Source organism: Cynocephalus volans, chromosome 4 (genome assembly GCF_027409185.1).
Source record: "Cynocephalus volans isolate mCynVol1 chromosome 4, mCynVol1.pri, whole genome shotgun sequence".
NCBI lineage: Eukaryota > Metazoa > Chordata > Mammalia > Dermoptera > Cynocephalidae > Cynocephalus > Cynocephalus volans.
In genome coordinates, this window is record NC_084463.1 from 13,704,032 (window position 1) to 13,719,634 (window position 15,603).

Genomic DNA, 15,603 nt, shown 5'->3' on the forward strand with positions numbered 1-15,603 from the left:
GCTCCAGTCTTACACGTGGGCTGCTGTGTGCTGCTGGAGAAAATCATAAAACTGTGTGTCTTGGGGCCAGAACAAATTTATAACTTCTAACATTACCTGGACCTTCAGGGCTCCCTTTTCCTCTGAGGGCTGTCTCAAACTTTTATGTCTCTTTCTAAACTCCATCTCCACCATTTCTCTCCTTTTTCTTAGCAGACAATCTTGCCTTTTATTTCACTGAAAAAATAGAGGCCATCAATTACAACATCTTTCAGTTTCCTATCAACAGATGCATTAATCGTTTCTTCCTGTTCTTGTGTCTTAGTCTAAACTTTGTACCTATATGTGAATCACGTTCCCTCTTGCTGCTACCATTTTTCCATAGGTGGCACCACTATGTCCTCCAGTGCCTAAGTTGAATACTGGGGTTATCCTAAATTCCTATCTCTTAGCCCTCTCTACTATATTACATCCACTTTTATGCTAAGTCTTTAAGTCTTTTTATTTGGACAAGGTCTGACCGTTTATAAAGCACTTTCACATACATTAACTCATCAGTGCTGAATTCACGGACAGGGCCAAGTTGAGAAGTGGACAAGGGAAGTATAATACATCATTGGCCAAAACAATAATTTGACCCTTTATTTATTATTATTTTTTTTAAAAAAAGATGACTGGTAAGGGGATCTTAACCCTTGACTGGGTGTTGTCAGCACCACGCTCAGCCAGTGAGCGAACTGGCCATCCCTATATAGGATCCGAACCCGTGGCCTTGGTGTTATCAGCACCACACTCTCCCGAGTGAGCCACGGGCCGGCCCAATAACTTGACCCTTTAAATAGAGGTTTCCAACCAAGGATAAATTACATCTTTTAGCCATGTACAGGCGAGATCAATAGTTAGATAATCTTCATACTGGCAGAGATCTTAGAAATGACGGTCATAGTCAGTTTGAGTTGCTATAACAAAATACAATAGAGTAAGTGGCTTAAACAATAGAAACTTACATCTCATAGTTCTGGAGTCAGATGTCAAAGATCAGGGTGCCAGCATGGTTGAGTTCTGGTGAGGGGCCTCTTCCTGGCTTGCACTGGTGGCCTTCCCACTATATTTTCACATGGTGGAGAAAGAGAGCTCTGATCTCTTCTTCTTTCTATAAGGACACTGATCTCATCATGGGAACCCCACCTCCATGACCTCATCTAAACCTAATTACCTCCCAGAGGCCTCACCTCCAAATACCATCCCATTGGGGGGCCGGCCCGTGGCTCACTCGGGAGAGTGTGGTGCTGAGAACACCAAGGCCCCGGGTTCGGATCCCATATATGGATGGCCGGTTCGCTCACTGGCTGAGCGTGGTGCTGACAACACCAAGTCAAGGGTTAAGATCCCCTTACCGGTCATCTTTTAAAAAAAAAAAAACAAATACCATCCCATTGGGGATTAGGGCTTCTACATATCAGTTTTGGGGGGACACAAATATGCAGTCCATAACAATGACCCAGTCTAGGACCCTAGACTGATTTTTCTTTTTCTTTTTTTAATTGAATCATAATTGATTATACATATATTGGGGGTTCAATGTTGACATATGTTGATCAAATCAACATTACTAGTATACTTATTGCTACAAATCATACCCATTCTTTATGCCCCTTGTCCAATTGCTCCCCATCCCCCTCTCCCTCCCTCCTCCCACCACTGACAACCCTAGATCTCTTCTCTCCCTCCAAAAGAGCAGTAGTTACTCTGTTGATTTGTTGCCCAGATGATCTGTCCAATGCTGAGAGGTGTGTCCAGGTCCCCAGATATTTAGATGCCTTTCCTCCTGGTTCCTGCTGATGACTCTCACTGTGTCAGTGCACCCCAGTGGCTGGTGGACCATCTATCTGCATGGTGGTTGTGATTTCCAGCCACCTTCACGGCAGCTGTGGCTGCTGTGGTGGGCCACCCACATGGAGGCAGTGCCACCGGCATGCTCCTTGGCACTGGCAGTGTGCCTTGCTGTGGTGGGGGTCCAGTCCCCAGATCTGTGCCTCAGGACCCCAGGCAGGCCTTGAGGCCCTGGTGGTGTGCCTGGTTGTGGGAGGGGGCGCAGGACCCTGATTTTTCAACTGCAGAAACTGAAACCTGGGAGGAGGCATGACTTCTGAAGATCACAAAGTCAATTAAAGGCCATGTTATAGATTCTTAATATTAATTATCCTTTTCTCTCCATTCACCCTTTCATTGTATTAGTTTAGGTTCTCATCAGATCCCCTAGATTACTGGGGTAGGCTTAAACTTTCTTTGCCTCCTTCTGCCTCCCTTCTCATTCGTCTAGTTCACTGCTATCATAGAAATCATTCTAAGATACAAATCTGATAGTGTCATTTTCCTGCTTAAAAACCATCATAGTACTATATACTTGTTGTATTTAGGGTAAAGTTTTAACTCTTTACTTAGTATAAAAGGCCTTCAGTTACCTAGTCCCTATTTATGTCCTGGCTATAACTTTTACCACTCCCCCACACCACTATGCTGTTTTATACCTAACTAGTATATGCAGTATCCTGAATGCACTTAAAACTCAGCCTGTGTCACCTGCTCTAGAAAGCTTTCCCAGATACTCCACCTCCCTCTCCTTCACATACCCTGACCAACTATGATCTTCCTCCTCACTCACATAGCTGGTGTGTGTACTTCTGTAGTCAACCTCTCCATGGCCTTTTTTTGTTTACTAACTGCTTCTTTTATCATATAGTTAGCTTCTTGAGGGCAATTGTTTTGATTATCTATTGCTGTATAAAAAAACCACTATAAGATTTAGTGTTTTTTTTTCTTTTTTGGGCGGCTGGCCGGTACAGGGACCCAAACCCGTGACCTTCATGTTATAAGGCTGTGCGCTAACCAACTGAGCTAACCAGCTAACCCAAAACTTAGTGTCTTAAAACAATAATATCATTTCGGACAATTCTTTGGCTTGATTGCATCTCAGGTGGATGGTTCTGCTGGTCTCACTTGAAGTTATTCCTGTGGTTGCAGTCAGGTGGCAGGTGGGGCTAGGACATCGATGATGGCTTTATTCATCTTGCTGACATATTGGCAATGACATCTGGAAAGCTGGGCTCAGCTGGGACACTGGGACATCATGCCTTTCTCACTCTTTCTCTTGCCATCTAGTCTCAGCACTTCTTCCTCTCCAGGTAGATTTTCCAGAAGAGGAGCCAGATTTCTCACATGATAGCCCAGAGTCCTAGGAGTTCCAAAGTAGAAGCTGTCAGGCTTTCTTAAAGCTTAAGACTCTGAGCTGGCACAGTGCTACTTCTGTGGCATTCTTTCGATTACAGTGAGTCACAAGATCAACCCTAATTAGTGTGGAAATGGACTACACAGAATGTGAATACCATGAAGCCTGGTTCTTTGGGAGGGGTCCTGACATGGACAAATATATTATTGTTTTTATATGTTGTTTGATTCAATTTGCTAATATTTTGTTAAGGAGTTTTGTGTCTATGCTTATTGAGGAACATTATTCATTTTTTAAAAAAATTTCTATCAGATGCTGAGGAGAGTGATGTTAAAATCTCTATGATAATAGCTTTTTTCTTTTTCCTTTTAAGCTGTCAATTTTTGTTTCTTATATTTTGAAGCCGTGTTTTTAGATACATATATGCTTGCAGTTGTTTTTATAGTGGAGGAAAAATAGTTTCTCTCCATTCTTCTAGGTTCTTTGGGCCACAAATTAAATTGACATGAGAGATTACAGGAGAAAAAAATTTTTAATTATATGCACATGTATATATGCACAGGAGTCCCATAAAAATATGAGACTCAAAGATGGGCCAGATGACTGAAGCTTATGTAGCATCCTGAGCTACAGAAAGGAATAGGGGACTCGGGGCTTCTGCAGGCTAGTAGAGAGAAATTATGGGAAGGTGAGAGGAAGAAATGTCTGGTGAATATAAAGTTTGCCTTGTGCAGGTAAAAGTCTCTCAGGTGATAAAAATTGTCTTGGAGCAGCTTTTTGTGATAGAGATACTTTTACTAATGAAAATTTTCTTTTTAAAAGGGGCATTTTTCAGAGCTACTCTTGTATCTGCAGTCTCTTGAAATAATCAGTTTGAAATAATATGCCATAGAGATATATTTTGGGGTGGTGTGTCCTGATCTCCAGCTTTATATATTCCAGATAAATTGGCCATTTCGTCATTATGAAATGTCCCTCTTTATCTTGGTCATACTCTTTATGTTAAAGTTTGCTTTATGTGATACTGATATAGACACTGGAGTCTTGTGCTTACTCTTTACATTGTATATATTTTTCCTTTCTTTTACCTTCAACCTATCCATGTTCTATATGTTTCTTAGACAGCATATTCTTGGGTCTTTGTTATTGATCTTTTCTGACAAACTGCCTTTTAATTAGAGCCTTTAGTCCATTTACACTTTTTTTTTTTTTTTTTTTAAAGATGACCGGTAAGGGGATCTTAACCCTTGGCTTGGTATTATCGGCACCACGCTCAAGCGGTGAGCAACCGGCCATCCCAATATAGGATCCGAACCCAGGGCCTTGGTGTTATCAGCACCACACTCTCCTGAGTGAGTCACGGGCCAGCCCTTAGTCCATTTACACTTAATATAATTGTTGATATGGTTGGATTTAGGTCTACTCTTGTGCTATGTAAATTGAAAATTAATTGAATATTCTTTAGAATTCCAATTTAATTTGGCCTTTCCTCCCAGAATATACATCTGTTTCACTTAATTCACTGGCAGAATGCGTCATAAAGGAAAACTACATAATAGCTGATTATGCTGAGTGTCAGAAGGACTTATAATTTTCTTGGATAAGTTACCTGGGAATTTTTCATAGTCTTAATTGTGGAAGCTTAGGATAATTTCTTAGATTTTTTTTTTTTAATCAACTTTTGGAGATATTATTTATATACAATAAAGAATATTTATTTTAGGTGTACATTTTGATTAGTTTTTAAAAATTAATCAGGTGCGTAAATACTCACACAATCCAGGTATAGCACATTACCCTAAATATAGAACATTACCCTAAATTGTTCCTTGTATTCCTTCTCAATCACTGTTCTCTCCTTCTGCCATTCCTAGGAAAATGCTGATTTGCTTCTGTCACTATATTACACTTATCTTTTCTAGAAATTTGTGTCTAGCTTCTTTCACTCAGTGTATTTTTGAGATTCATCCATGACGTGTATATCAATAGTTCATTCCTTATGTAGTCCATTGTGTGAATATCCCACAATTTGTTTATCCAGTAAAAGATATTATTATAATATAAATTGGCTCCTTTCATTTTTGATAAGAAGTCAGTGACAATTCATATTGTTTTCTTCAATTTTTCTTTTCTTTTCTTTTTTTTTTTTTTTGCTGACCAGTACAGGGATCAGATCCTGGACCATGCTCTAACCAATTGAGCTAACCAGCCAGCCCCCTCTGTGTACTATGTCATTTTTTTCTATGGGTTATCTCAAGATTTTCTCCGTATATTTAGCTTTCAGCAGTTTAACTTTGATTTGCCCAGGTGTGATTTTATTAGTAATTTTCCTGTGTGGCATTTTCTGAACTTCTTGATCTGTTATGTCTTTCAGCAAATTTGTGACATTTTCTGACACTATTTTCAAATGTTTTTTTCTGCCCCATTCCTCCTTTCCTTCTGGGACTCCACTTTCATGTGTGTTGAACTTTTCGATATTGTCCTTCAGCTCACTGAGGCTCTGTTTCTATTCTGCTGTTAGGTCCATGCAGTGAATTTCATATTTCTAAAATTGTATTTTTCTGTTCTGTCATTTCAGTTTAGTTCTTTTTTTTATAGTTTTTGTTCCTCTGCTGAGGGTTCTTATTTGTTCATTCCTTGTGAGCATATTTACCTTATGTCCTTTTGAATAGTTACCCATGGAGCCTGGGGAAGCCAAACCCAGCTGCAACCAGGCAAAGAACATATCCCAAAAACCATTTTCACATGGGTAGCCCACTATAGCCACCATAATTGCCATGGCTGCCACAAAAGCAGCTAGTCTCTATAGCAGCAGTCACAGCCATCATGTAAATGGCATGCCAGACTCTCAACTGCATTGACACAGGAGAGGCAGGGAGACCACACCCCCCCACACCCCGCCAAAAAAAGAAGAAGTCCTCTCTCTCCACAAAGCATACCCAGAGTAATAGAAGAAGCATCTGAATTACGATAATAGGGGAGGACTTGATCACACCTGTCTCAGTACTGGACAGATCATCTAGGCAATAAGCCATCAGAGGAACAGTTCATTTATCAGATGGAGAGAACAAATCTGTGGTTATTAGAGGTGGGAGGGGGAGGGGGAAGGAGGAAAGATGGGGGAGGGGAGAGATTGGATAAGGGGTATAAAGAATAAGTATGATTTGTAACAGTGAATATACTAATAAAAAATTTTAAATAAAATTAAATTTAAAAAAAGAAAAATAAGTGAGTGAGGCTATTTTTCAATAAAGCTTTATTTACAAAAGTAGATGGCAGGCTGGATTTGACCCATGGGCTGTAGTTTGCCAACCTCTGCTCTTAACTATGGATCATGTTTCCTGTTTCTTCATATGTTGGTACTTTGGGGTTTATATTAGTTCATTTCTGTTGCTTATAACAGAATACCTGAAACTGGGTAATTTATAAAGGAATAAATTTTATTTCTTACAGTTTTGGAGGTTGGGAAGTCCTTAGTCCAGGGGACATATTGGTGAGGGCCTTGGTAGTGGCTCAACAAGGACACAGGATATCACACGGTAAATGTCTTGAGCAAGAGAGAGCTAACCTGCTCACTTGCTCTCCTTATAAAGCCATCAGAACCACACCTATTACCACCCACTAAACCATCAACTTGTTACTTCCATGAATGGATCAGTCCATTCACTAGGGCGTGGACCTCACAATCTAATCTCCTCTTAAAGGCTCCACCTTTCAATTACCATAATAGGATTTCCCACCTTCAACACTGTTACAGTAGGGATTGATGCATGAACCTTTGGGGGACACAATTCAACATTGTGTCCTATAACAGGGTTGTATTCTGAATATTGTGAATACTGCAATATACAATATAAATTCTGTTTTATTCCTCCAAAAAGTTTTTTTTTTTTTTTTAATTTGTTTTATCAGGTTACCTTGGCTGCGCTTAAATGTTCTACGTTTGTTGGGTGGGCAGCAGTTGTGATTGCTGTTCAGTTCATTTGGCTGGACTCCTGCGAGTCTCCCCTATGCATGCATGGTTCATAGATCAGCCAGGGATTTGGGCAGATTTCCATGCAAAATTTGGGGCTCTTTCCTTTTTGAGATTTTCCCATAGTTCTCCAGCTGTTATTGGTAGCTCCCAGTTTTACCCTTTGGTTCTTCAGCTGGTGAGCATACAAGGTTCTACCTGAGATGAAGAGTGGTAAGAGTACAAGGTTTCTATGGAGCTGGCTGAGGTTTGCCCAGTGGATAACCATAAGAAACAGGAAACGCAGCAATAATTCACTTCTTCCAGTTGTCAAATCCTCTCCAGTTTATTCCAGTTTACTGTTTGCTTCCTTTTTTTTTTTTTGTTCTCTAGAGGCTCCAGATAGGTACTTTTTATTTTATTTTTTTCTTTTTCATTTTATTTAGAATTTAGAGTTTTTTTTACCTCCAGGATGGTTGGTCTTTAGGATCCTTTCTTAGAAGTAGAAGCTCTTCAGACTTTTTTTTTATGAGGATAACTCTGGCTGCCTTAACTTAAATAGGGTAAATAAGTGCGGGTCAATTGGTGTTAGAGTCCTAGTGAGATAAAACAAGGGCCTGATCTAAATGGCAAAGGAGCAGAAAAGAGGGACTTTCTGAGGTAGAACTGATAAGATTTGTTGATTACTTAGAGGTGGGGCTGAGGGACAAAAAGAGTAATGACAGTGAGATGTCTAGGATGACAGAAATAGTGAATATAGGAAGTTAGGGCAGTGGCTTTGGGGCTAGAGGTTTTAACTCACCTTTATTGAGGTTTCCTTTATATACAATAAAAATCTACCTGTTTGAAATGATATTTTGACATGTAATGGCCAGTTACGTAACCACCGCTATAATCATGGCATAAAATACTTCCATCATGACTCTTTGGAGCCAATCACCTCCTCCACCCTGAATCACTTGCAACCACTGATCTGCTTTCTCTCTCTATAGTTTTGTCATTTCCAGAACTTCGTGTGAATAGAGTCAAACAGTGTCTGGTGTGTCTATTTCTTGCTTGGGATAATGCTTTTGTGATTCATCCATGTTGTTGTATGTATCAGTAGTTTATTCCTCTATTGCTGAGTAGTATTCCATCGTTAAGATTATTGTAAGATTATATCAAATTTGTTTATATATTCAGTAGTTGATGGATATTTGGGTTGTTTCCATTTTTTTGTCTATAATAAGTAAAGCTGTTTTGAATATTCAGGTACAAGTCTTTATGTAGACAAGTTTTCTTTTCTCTTGGGTAAATGCCTTGGATTTCTTGTCCATATGTTTCCTTAACTTTGTAAGAAACTGCCAAATTGTTTTTCAAAGTTGCTTTATTATTTTGCATTCCCATTAGCAATGTGTAAGCATTCCAGTTACTCCATATCCTCAGCAACAGTTGGTGTCTAGTAAGTGTGTAGTACTATCTCATTGTGGTTTTAATTTGCATTTCCCTAATGACCATTAATGTTGAGCATCTTTTCATGTCCTTATTTGCCATTTGTCTTTTTTTTGATGAAGTATCTGTTCAAATATTTTGCCTGTTTAAAAAAGCATGTAGTTTTCTTACTGAGTTGTAAGAGTTCTTTATATATTCTCTGTACAAGTTCTCTTATCTATTATGTTGTGTAAATATTTTCTGTCAGTTTGTAGCTTGCCTTTGCATTTTTGTAGCAGTGTCTTTTGAAGCACAGAAGGTAAAATTTTGATAAAGTCCAGTTTACCATTTTTTTTCTTTTGTGGTTCATGTATTTTGTATCCCAATAAATTTTTCCTTAACCCAAGGTCATCTTCTTGAAGGTTTATAGTTTTAACTTTTACATTTATGTCCATGATCCATTTTGAGTTAAATTTTTAATATGGTACAAGATAAGGGTCAAGTTTCATTTTTTTTTTTTTCCATATTAATGTGTGTTTGTTCCAGCACCATTTGTTGAAAAGACTATTCTTTCCCCATTGAATTACCTTGTCACTATTGTGGAAAATAAATTGATCACTGTTGGGGAAATACAATTTAAAAAAAGAAAATCTTCTCCCAAATCAGAATTCCTCTCCACAGAGGTAGTAGAGAAAGAAAACAGTTTTATCATTGAATAAGCATTAAACCAGAACGTGATGCACATTACAGGCAATCTGCTGAATATCGGATTGCAAAGATCACCCTGTTATATAGCCATGCAGATATACCCCATTATATATATTCTTTCAAGGTAAGTAGTCCTCTAGTAAGAGGACTTGACAGCACCATTTGTCATACGTAGTTCATTATGGTGATTGGAGAGACCACCTGTGTTGGCTTTATCTGGAGGAGAAACAAACTTCTTACTTCTTTATGATGTGTGGTAGTTTTGTGAATTGAAGGAAGGTACCTTCCCTGCTGTCACCTTCCCACAGGAGGTGTTTGTGTAATGATGTTTGCATTAAAAAGGATGGCTCCTAGGTCCTTGAGGAAACATTCCTGATTTGTGTGACTACTTTTATTTTTTATAAAGATGTACATATATCTGAAAAAAACAGTAAAAGAAATTTTGATAGGGAAGATGGGGAGTGGAGTAAGGGGAGTCTCTTCCATTATTTTCAACAGGGAGAATTGAGTCTTTTATTTTTGATTTGTATTTGTCCTTATACCACATAAGTGTGACTCTTTTTCTTCACTCTCTATTCTGTCATGTTGATCTATTTGTCTTTCCTTGTAACTGTATAGTAAATCTTGAAATCAAGTACATCCTCCAAGTTTGCTCTTTTTTTTTCAAAATTGTTTAAATATTCTAGATTCTTTTTATTTCCATATAAATTTTAGAATCAGATTGTCAGTTTCTACAAAAAAAAAAAAAAAGACTGCTTGGAGTTTGATTGGGTTTGTATTGAATCTGTATATCAATTTGGGGACAAATGATATCTTAACAATATTGAGTCTTCTGACTCATGAACACAGAATATTGCTTTTTCTTCTTTAGTTTCTCTCAGCAATGTCTTGTAGGTTTGAGAGTCCAAGAAGACAGCTCCTACTCTTTGTACTATACCCTCAAAATTCTGGCTGTCTTGGCCTCCCTGAACCCGTCTTTGTCTCCTTAATTCAGCAACAATGCCAGCTCTGTTTGCATTTACCCTCTAGGAGCTGCAGACTGGAAACTGGCTCCAGGCAGTAAGCTTGGGCAATTGTAGGGCCTTCCTCATTTGTGTCCCTTTTCTCAGTGATCACAGTCCTGTGCTGTCTATTGTACAGTGTTTGAAAACATTGTTTCATATATTTTGCCCAGTTTTTTAGTAGTCTAAGGCCACAGTATAAATCTGGTCCCTGGCACTCCATCATGAGCAGAAGCAGAATTCTAAATTCTATTCTGGACAGGTTAAATTTGAAGGATTTGCAGGATATTCATGCCAGTATGTACAGTCAACATTAGGAGAAAAGAAGCTACAAATGAAGCTAATGAGCTGGGTGGAGTAGGAGGTGATCAGTTGTAGTTCATTCCTTGTGAAGGATAGGAATGGTGGTGAGAAAGGAGGTTGTGGTCAGAGAAAGAACAAAATTTGAGGTTTTGAATGTGGACCATCTGTGTTACTGAGTTTCCATGTGTGGCTCTGCTGGTAGCTGATTGGCAAGGAATGAAGTTTAGGAGGAGGATGTACTCTAAGGTCTTAGTGTAAGATGGATCATGAATATGCATATTAATGAGGTTCACAGAGGACGAACCTCACAAAGGTAATGAAGTCACAAAGGGTGCTATAAAGGGTAGAGAATACAGAACATAACTAGATGCTAAAAACAGTTGAGGTGGGTAGAGATGAGAAGGGAATGTAGTAGATTAGAGGTGCTGAAATATTTTGATCTCAGGATCCCTTTACGCTTAATAATTAGCAAGGACTCCAAAGAGCTTTCGTTTATGTGGATTTTATCTATCACTATTTACTGAAACAGAAATTAAAACAGGAAAGTTTAATATGTATCCATTTATTTAAAAATAATAACCATATGTGTTAACATAAATAGCATATTTCCCATGAAAAATAATTATTTTCCTAGTAAAAATCAATTTAGAAGAATGACATTGTTTACATTTTTGTAAATCTGTTTAATGGAAGAAGCTTAATTTTCCTATCTACTGCCCTTAATTGATTGCAGTGTGTTGTGTTTGAAGTACATGAAGAATACCTGGCAATACATAGATATGTAGTGGAAAAGCAAGTAGTATTTTAATAGCTTTTTTCAGATAATTGTGGATATTCCTCTTTGTTACTACCCCAAAACTCAACAAGCAATGGTTTCTTAAAAGTTAGTTGCATTGTGGAATCTGAAACCACATCAATGAATTTTTTGTACTATTACATTAAAATCCATTGGTTTACCTTGAAATTTGAATGGATCCTTTACCTGTGGTGTGTAGCGTAGGAAAAACTTTTCTTCTATTCTCTTATATTCAGTGACTGGGACCTGCAAATTAAACTAACAAAAAGCAGATTAGCATGAGGAAAAAATAGAATTTATTTAGACATGCAGTGTGCATACAAATGGGAGAACTCAGTGTGAGTAACTCACGGGTGGTTAGAATTTGGGGCTTATATACCATCTTACTAGATGAAGAGGAGAGGGCAGAAAAGCACTTATGGGAAAACAAATTACTTCTTAGAAGAGTGGGGGAAAAGGACACCTAGGGAACTTTTTGGAACAATAAATGTGTTTCATGAGAACAAACAGGAGATAAGAAAATTTGTGATAATGATTGGCTGTAAAACTCCACTGGAGAAGGAATTTGAAGTACGTTTTATTTGCATTCTCCCTTCTGGGAATATATCCACCTTGAAGAGGAATTTATGACAGCCTTATTTCCCTAAAATTGCTGCTTTTAGCCAGAAGAGGGAAGTTCTGAGAAGGCCTGTTTCTGCACCTGTTGAATCTCAAATGTCTTCACCTTTAAATAATCTTAATACTGATTCTGTGGTTCTGAGTGGGTTGCACAATTGATGTGGTAACACAATGCATTGGTAATTTGGAAAATATTGGTTCAAATTTTCCAAGTGTTGATATATTTTATTATACGATATTTAAAGAATCACATTTGTTTATATTACTATTGATCTCATCAGAATAGTCTAAGTACTAGGAAGCCCTCATAGTGGAGGTACAGAGTTTCCAAAATTCTGATTTTTTCTTGAAATTTTATTGTTGGCAATAAATACTGCCAATCGTTTTCTTTGAAATAATAGGATTACTTTGTTCATTTTTAAGAATATATCTGCCAAGTACTCAAGTTCCAAACCTTAGTTTGCCTTTTAGTTGTTCTTTGGAGTAAAAGTGATGTTCCACAAAGAGGCTAGTTCAGCTCACTACTCAATGCTTTTCCTTGGGGTAACCATCATACTTTGGCATGTAGCATTTTATCATGCACAGTATTAAAAATATGTATATTTAAGGGTTGACATCTAATAAAGTTAGTATTTTTTACAGTTTCATCAAGGATATCATTAAGTAAAACTGGCTTCCCCCTCAACTGCAAGCATGTGGCAGTAAAGAATATAATGACTCATGGTATAATTTGGTGCCGCTTCCTTGATTTGTGTAAGGTACCAATATTGTTATCCACTATAGCTTTTTTCTTTTTTTTTTTTTAATTGAAACATAGTTGATTGTACATATCTGCGGAGTACAGAGTTGAATATCAATACCTGTGTGCAGTATGTAATGCTCAAATCAGGATAGTTAGTATATTCAATAGTATACAATGTAATCATTTTGGAGGGCCCTTTACCAATTCCTACCTTATCCCCCTTCACCTTCCCCTTTGCCACCTCTGGTAACCTCAGTTCTGTTCTCTCCTTTTGAAGGTTCAACATGTTATTGTGATTGTTGTATCTTTCTTTTTTAATTTGTTTATTTTTTCCCACTGTAGTTTTTAAAATTTTAAAAATGAAAAGTTTTCCAAGAATTAAAAAAAAAATTTTTTTTTTAATTAATTAATTTTTTTAAAAATTTTATTTTGTCGATATACATTGTGGCTGATTATTGCTCCCCATCACCAAAACCTCCCTCCCTCCTCCCTCCCCCCTCCCCCCCAACAATGTCCTTTCTGTTTGCTTGTCGTATCAACTTCAAGTAATTGTGGTTGTTATATCTTCAGAATTTAAAAATATTATTGCAGGAGAAAATTAACAGTGTAATTGTTTCTACCTAGATGCATGGAGAACTTTGAAATTTTACAGTAATGGTTTATTGGACAATAATGAGATTATAGGGATTATAGCAAGTATAACTAAAGATAGCTAGTAAGAGCACAGCAGAAGTACTGAGAAAGAAAAAAATTGAGAGCTCAAATTATACCCTAAACCTACTACCTTAAAAAAGGCTAGATAACACAAGGATACAAAAACATGTATTCCATTAGCCATCAGAGTAATGATATTATCATGTCTTCCTGTAGCCTCAGGAAAACTCTGTTGTCGACTCATGAAGGAATGAAAGTGAAAAAAGCAAATAATTTTTAGTAGTATTATGAAATTGTTCGGCTTCATGGACCAGTCCCTCAAAGTGTTTTGGCGACTGTGGACTTCATTTTGAAAACTACTGTTCCATATCTAGGGCTTCCACTAATATCTGTATGCTAATGACTGTTTGATCTATCTCCCCAGCCCAGCCTATACCACCGAACTTTAGAATTCTATATCCACTACTGCCGAACTACCTGGAAAGTTTCCTTAGCTTGGTGCTCTTCACACACGTGGTTTGTTCTGCCCAGATTTTTCTTGTTCCCTTTGTTCATCTGGCAAGCTACTGGATTGTGAGCTTCTTGAAGGCAGGAATTAATTACGCATCTTTATATCCCTGGGTTTTAGCAGAATGCCTAGCACACTGTAGGCTGCTCAGTAGATGCTGTTGAATTAAGTTTAATCAAGGAAGAATTCATCCCAGGGTAAATTTTTTCTACCTGTGTCTGATCTCATTCATTTTACATTGGTTTGTTTAGCTTCAGTTTCAGAGAAAAGGATTTCATAACCTACCCCAAATTCATGTAATATACCCCTTGGATGCTGCAACCAACCCCTGTGTATTAACTCACCCAATCATTTTATTTTCGCTTTGTTTTCCTTTGCTTTGCCTGGAGTGTAATGTATTCTGAAAGGAAGGTCTTGGGCCATGGACTCCACAGATCTTAATTCTTACCTCTGTCTCTGACTATTGAGGGTATTTCACAGGACACTTAGCATCTGCTTCTCTCCATTAATGTCAACCTTATTATCACCACTGCTTGTGGTGGGAAAAATGTATACATTTTCTAACATCTTACGTGTTCTAACATCCAAATGATAACTTTTATTAAGTTCTTAATATATGCCAGAGACGGTTCTGGGTTTTTCACATATATTAACTCATTTCATCTGCATAGCAGCTCTATAAGAGGTAGATTATTTTATTATCCACATTTTATACTATAGGAAAAAGAGTCACAGAAAGGTTAAGTAACTTGCTGAAGCTTGCACAGAGAGTAATAAGACCAGGATTTGAACTCACAGTAGTATGGCTCCAGAGGCTGTGCTCTTTCCTAGCTTAGCTTCCTCTCAAATCTAAATACATTACTTTTGTCATTAACCTGTATTAGTACCACATGCACAGATGCTCATTATAGCATTATTTATAATTGCGAAATTGAAAATAACTTAAGAGAATACCTTAATAAATAATGGTATATCTGTATAATGGACAGTCATTAAAAATTACGCTTTTGAAAAATATTTAATAGTATGGAAAAATGCATTATGTTGAAAAGTAAAATATAAATTACAATTTTTGTTTGAAAGGGTATATAATGTATGTATATATATTACATATACATACATAAATAAATATGCAAATATTTAAGAAGACTGGGAAGAAATATAATGCTGATTCTTTGTTAGTAGTGTGATTGTGAGAAATTGATTCTTAAAAAAATACTTAAATAACATTTGTTGGATTCTTCCTATGTGCTAGGCACCATATTAAAATTCTTTACATGTGTTTTCTCAGTCAGCTCACATCAATCTCATGATGTAGGTGTTGCTCATTTTTTATTTTTTAAATTTATTTTTATTTTTTTAAAAGATGACCGGTAAGGGGATCTTAACCCTTGACTTGGTGTTGTCAGCACCACGCTCAGCCAGTGAGCGAACCGGCCATCCCTATATAAGATCCGAACTTGGTGTTATCAGCATCACACTCTCCCAAGTGAGCCATGGGCCAGCCCTGTGTTGCTCATTTTTTAGATGAAGAAACTGAGGCTTAGAAAGATGAAGTAATTTGTGTAGGGTCATACAACCAGTAAATAGAAGAGTTGAGAACTCTGTATTAGATTCTTTCTGTTTTGTATTTTCTAAACTTTTTATATTTGTATGATTTACATGATTAAAAACAAAATTAATTTTTAAAATTATGTGAAAAT

At 37.3% G+C, this 15,603-nt stretch overlaps 1 protein-coding gene across 1 annotated transcript in view; it reads left to right on the forward strand.

Annotated features, from left to right (window-relative positions):
* RNF214 (ring finger protein 214) overlaps positions 1 to 15,603 on the forward strand; it is a 41,030-nt gene that overhangs the window by 17,759 nt on the left and 7,668 nt on the right. The window lies entirely within an intron of this gene.